Source organism: Ochotona princeps, chromosome 8, assembly GCF_030435755.1.
Source record: "Ochotona princeps isolate mOchPri1 chromosome 8, mOchPri1.hap1, whole genome shotgun sequence".
Lineage (NCBI taxonomy): Eukaryota > Metazoa > Chordata > Mammalia > Lagomorpha > Ochotonidae > Ochotona > Ochotona princeps.
In genome coordinates this window covers 18,959,857-18,965,856 of record NC_080839.1, presented here as the reverse complement: position 1 = coordinate 18,965,856, position 6,000 = coordinate 18,959,857, and positions in this window count along the sequence as shown.

Here is a 6,000-nt window from a genome sequence, read left to right as displayed (position 1 = left end):
GCATTCTCAGAGAAAAATATAGCACTATGTTCTCACTTTACCCTTAAATTGTTAAGAGGAAATTGTGTCCAAACACAAAAGACAACTTTGAAAACATTAAATACTCTATGATATCAACCTATAAAACTCCCCAATATTGCAAAACAGAGTCAACAAAAAACTAATTTTAAAAGGCTTATCTATTTGAAAGTCATAATTATTGAGAGAGTTGCACATAAACAGTTGTTCCATCTGCTGGTTCTCTCCCCAGCTGGCCACAATAGCAGGACTGGGTTAGATCACAGCCTGGAGCCAGGAGCTCTTCTCAGATCTCCCACATAGCTGGCAGCATCCCAAGCACTTCAGCAATTTGGTGCTGCTTTTCTCGGGCTGGGAGCTGGATGAGAAGCAGCATAGCTGGATATTGAACAGAGCTCATATGGGATTCCAATGCCACAGGCAGTTGCTTTTCTGGTTAGGCCACAGCTAAAGCCCCAACAACTTAATTTTGATCATATTGAATCATCTTGACATTTTCAGGTCTCTGTATACAATTGACTTTCTCAAATCTTAAAGCCAAAACTGTCTTTCTTGGTTTATATTGATTAATAGGCAGAGATTTATAGTGCCATGGCAATTGTTCAATTAAATGTTCTCTTGATGCCTTTTCTTCATGAGTTCATGAAATCCCCACAATTTATAATCAAGCCATCACAATCTGTACAGTGACTCATCAATACTCACTGCTTTTAAACCAAGGTCAAATTGAAATTCAACATGATATGCCAGACTCATTCTATGTCAAAAAGTGTATTGATACGCACAAAACTATCAGATTTCGAGAGTCTGAACAAATGAAAAAAATTAGCCACACACACAATCTTCCTAAAGCTAGACATCAAATATGCACACTTGCAAGAAATCCACTGAAAAAACATACATTTTACTTTATTGATGTAAATAAAATGATATGCTCTTCTTTCTTGGGGAAACAATTGATCTTCAGCACAAAATAAAGCTGTGCTGTTTACAATGGGAATTTACGTTCTCCATAGTTACATACTTGATTAATTCTACTGCCTCCCTTTTTCAAGTAGTAACTATATATTTAACCCCATGTTTGACAAAATTAGCAGTTAAATTTTTAAGCTGATCTTAAACAGTGATTTAAAATTTGATTCTACTGTTGTTCAAAATGTCAATAAATTATTTCTATGTACTAAAATTAAAATGAACTGCAGTATTATTCACTAAACACGGAAATTTGTTTCTCTTCCATTACAAGACAGGCATAGAGCTGGGGCCAGTGTTGTGGTATGGAAGATAACTCCATTACCTGAAGTGCCAGCATAACATATCAGGTCCAGTTGGCATCTTGGCTATAATACTTTCAAACCAACTCCTGCCAGTACACCTGGAAAAATAGCAAAGGATAGTCCAAGCCCTCGGACTCCTGGACCTATGAGGAAGACCAGAAGTAGCTCTTAGCTCCCTGCTTTGGCCTGACCCAGGCCAGGCCATTGCCATCAATTGGTGAGCTAAGCAAAGGATGGAAGATCTCTCTCAATTTTGTCTTTCTATGAAATGAACATTAAAAAGCATAGGTATAAAGTTTAGAAAGAGTACTATACTTTATAAAGACAAATTTTATAGATCATGATCTATTGTTAAGATTACATATAGAGGGCCTGACGTGGTAGCCTAACAGCTAAAGTCCTTGCCTTGCATGCAGTGGGATCCCATATGGGCACCAGTTCTAATCCTGGTGGCTCTGCTTCCCATACAATTCCCTGCCTGTGGCCTGGGAAAGCAGTCAAGGATGGTCCAAAGCCTTGGGACTCTGCACTCGCTTGGGAGACCCAGAAGAGGCTCCTGGCTCCTGGCTTCAAATAGGCTCAACTCAAGCCATTGTAGCCACTTGAAGAGTAAACCACTGGACAGAAGAGCTTCCTTTCTGACTCTCCTCTTCACTCTGTGTTTGACTTTCCAATAAAAAACATAAAATTGAGAAAATAAAGAAATTACATACAGGGCCCCAGCGTGGTAGCCTAATGGCTGAAGGGCTCACCTTGCATGTTCCGGGATCCTATATAGGCACTGGTTTATGTTCCCACTGTCCTAGGTCCCATCCAGCTCCGTGCTTGTGGCTTAGGAAGGCAGCAGAGGATGGCCTATAGCTTTGGGACCCTGCACTCTCGTGGGAGATCCAAAAGAAACTCCTGGCTCCTGTCTTCAGAACAGTTGGTTCTGACCACTGTGGCCACCTGGGAGTGAACCAGTGAATGGAAGCTCGTTCTCTGTCTCTCCTTCTCTCTGTAAATCTGCCTTTTCAACAAAAATATATCTTCACAACAACAACAAAAATCATTACATATAATATTGAACAATAAAAGCAAAAAAAAAAAAAAACTGGATGTATCACTATAGCAGACTTCAAGACATAATGCAGGATAGTGGTTATCAAAACACCCTAGCACTGGCACAGAAACAGTCAAGCAGTTCAATGGAACAGAACAGAAATCCCAGAAGTGAACCCAAACATCTACAGTCAGCTGATGTTTGACAAGTGAACTGAAATCAAGCCAGGGAGAAAGAATAGTTTCTTCAACAAATGTTCTTGGGAAAATCGGATTTACTCTTGCAGAAGAAACAAGACCCCTACCTTCCATCATATACTGAAATCAACACTAAAAGGATCAAGGATTTAAACCCATGACCTGCCATCATCAAATTACTAGAGAAAAACATCAGGAACCCTCTTTAAGGCATAACAAAAATCTTGTTATGAAAGATTCCAAAGACACAGGCAATTAAAGCAAAAGTAAACAAATCAGAACATACCAAGCTATGAAGCTTCTGTACTGCAAGCAAAAAGGTCAATAAAATAAAGAGACAACCAGACCACCAGAATGAGAGAAAACATTTGCAAACTACACAACTGACAGAGGACTAATATCTACAGAAACTCCACAATAGCAAAACAAACAACCCAGTTTAATAAAAAAAAATGTGGGCAAGGGCTGGGCACAACAGACTAGTGCCAAAATCCTTGCCTTGTATTTCCTGGGATCCCATATGGGTACCAATTTGTGTCCTAACTGCTCCACTTCCCATCCAGCTCCTTCTTTGTGGCCTGGGAAAGCAGAAGATAATGGCCCAAAGTCTTCGGTCTCTGCACCCACATGGGAGACCCGGAAGAAGATCCTGGCTTTGGGTCAGCTCAGCTCTGGCCATTGCAACCATTTGGGGATTGAATCAATGGGTGAAAGATCTCTCTCTCTCTCTCTCTCTGTCCTCCTCTCTGTAAAAATTTATCTTTCCAATAAAAATAAAATCAATCTTAAAAAAAAAAAAACAGAACTGGTCAAAGGACATGAACAGATTCAAAGGGCTAATAGACAAGAAGAAAAAATGTTCAGGTTCTCTAGCTTTCAGAGAAATGCAAATAAAAACCACAATGAACTTCCATGAAACTCCAAGAAGAATGACCTACATACCAAAATCAACCAACAATAATTGCTTGTGAGGATGTGGGGAAAAGGTAACTAAATCTATTGTTATTGGGATTGTAAACTAGTACAACAACTATGAAAGTCAGTATGGAGATTCTTCAGACAACTAAAAATAGAACTGTCAGCCATCCCCCTTCTGGGAATAGATACAAACAAAATTAAACCAGCATACCAAAGAGCTATCTTACAGCAATCCAATTTGCAATAGCTAAGACAGGGAACTAATGCAGATCCCCATCAACAGTTGAATGGAACATTATTCAGCCACAAAAAGAACGAAATCTTATCATCCTTAACAAAATGGACTCAGCTGGAAATGATTATTCTTAGTGAAATAAGCTAGTCTCTAAAAGGCAAATATCATATGTTCTCACTGACACATGACAACTTATACACCGAGCACAAAAAACCCCTATACACTCTACAAGGAAAATTAACATACCTAGAAATAATGGATGCATACAACATGATTATTTATTCTTGAATAATAGTAGGATTCACACTATTAATTTTACTGCTATATTATGTTAGTTTATTTTATTCCTTTTCCTATGCTTTGCATAATATATTCCTATGCATGGCATAATATATTTATGTATCAGAAAGTTAAGCTTGCATTGGTGAAATATTTTATAAAGTATATTAAATTTTACTCATATACGGGCCATTGCTAGAGGCAAATAAATAATTCTGGAAAAATTATTTATTGTACTTAGATAGTATGGTTCATAAGGAACTCTGTACATTGTGAGCTAGTATGCTTCACAGTGTTTTTTAAAATATGTTTTAATCTCAGTAGAACACATAATTAAGAATGATTAATAAATTGAATTCTAACACTCTCACAATTGTTGCCCAAGGAGGAACAAATGTAAATATAAAAATATAAAAATACATATATGATGTACAAGTGCAAATATATTACCCTGAAGAACTTCAAATACGCTCTGATCACAATTACATCAAATGGAAACTTCTAAAGTACTAATCTCATGGCAACTCAAATGTCCAGAATGCTGATAAGATTAAAAGAGGTTATTCTAGAAGATCAGCATTTGGCCTCATAGTCAAAAAAGTTACACAACTGAATCAAAAACCACATGAAAATAATCTTTGACCTTTTTTTTTCTTTCTTCAGACCAGTTTTAGTTACAAAGGACTGAAAATGATACTGTGCAAAAATGTATGTAATATCACTCACTTGGTAAGAAAAAAAACTGTTATACTGTACTGAGACAAAAGCAGCAGGGAAAAGGTTTTACTGAAACTTCTGAGATCTCCCCGAGTCTTATTCCACCTACAATCAATCAAATTTATCCAAAAGTGTTGCAAGTTGTAAGGACATAGGACCACTCCTAAGCATATATTGAAACATCTCTAAATATGAACCCTCACCTCTTAAAATGGATTCTGAATATACTTATCACTGCTTACTTTCAAAGGTCTTCAAGCAGAAAACTATAAGTTACCAAAAAAAAATGCCCCTAAAGCAGCAAAACCACTTTATTCTCAACGACAGATTTCCAACCTGTCTCTTAAAAGAAAGGAAATAACCATCTCACTGAAACTGTATTAGTGCGATGCTTAAAAAATTTTTAATTTATTCATAAATTACTTCTCATATGTCTTAATGAGCCTCCATCAGGAAAAAGGTGAAAGAAATTAAAAAAAAGAAACTTACCAAAGCTCTGAGTCTAAATTTTGCTTTTTTTTTTTAAATAAAAAGGTAAATTTCTTCTATGTTTCCCACAATTTAAGATTAGGATTATACTGATCCTCAGATCTAGGATTTTCACTTCTCATTTTAGTCTATGTCTTACTGGAAGTAGCCCTTGACCTGTAAATAATTGATATATGCACTCTCATATCAAAAATGACTGATTTAACATCATCCCATGTAACTCTAACTTCTTGGTCCTGACTCTAGAATGTACAGCAAGACAGCATAGTTTTTATTAATATCTATGAAAACTCAGACACACACATATGCACTATTAATAGCTAAGATGGATACTGGAGTTTGAAAACTGACGATTCCTATAAACAAATTAGAATGGATATGTGCCTTTTCTCAAAGATCTCCCGATCAAGGGGAAGACTGCATGGAATTGAGAGCTTCCTCCAAATATCCTTGGAACATGATATAGTAATCAGGCCAAGCATAGTTGAGTTATAATCCTCAATGATTTTGTTCCATATCTATTTTATACTTTTTTTCAAATTTCTATTTCTATTTTATTTGTGAAATGATATGATGAGGGGGGAAGAGAAAGAGAAAGAGAGAGAGAGAGAGAGATTGATTTGCCATCTAATGTTTCACTTCCCAAATGTCTACAACAGGAAGGACTGGATTGGGTAACGAGCCCAGAACTCTCTTCAAGTTTCCCTGGTGGGTGGCAGCTTCACTTTTCATGATTGAACTGCAACTGTCTCCAAGGTACACTGTGGCAGGGTACTGGAATTGAGAACAGTCATTAATCTACCCAGGCTCTATGACATGGGATATGGG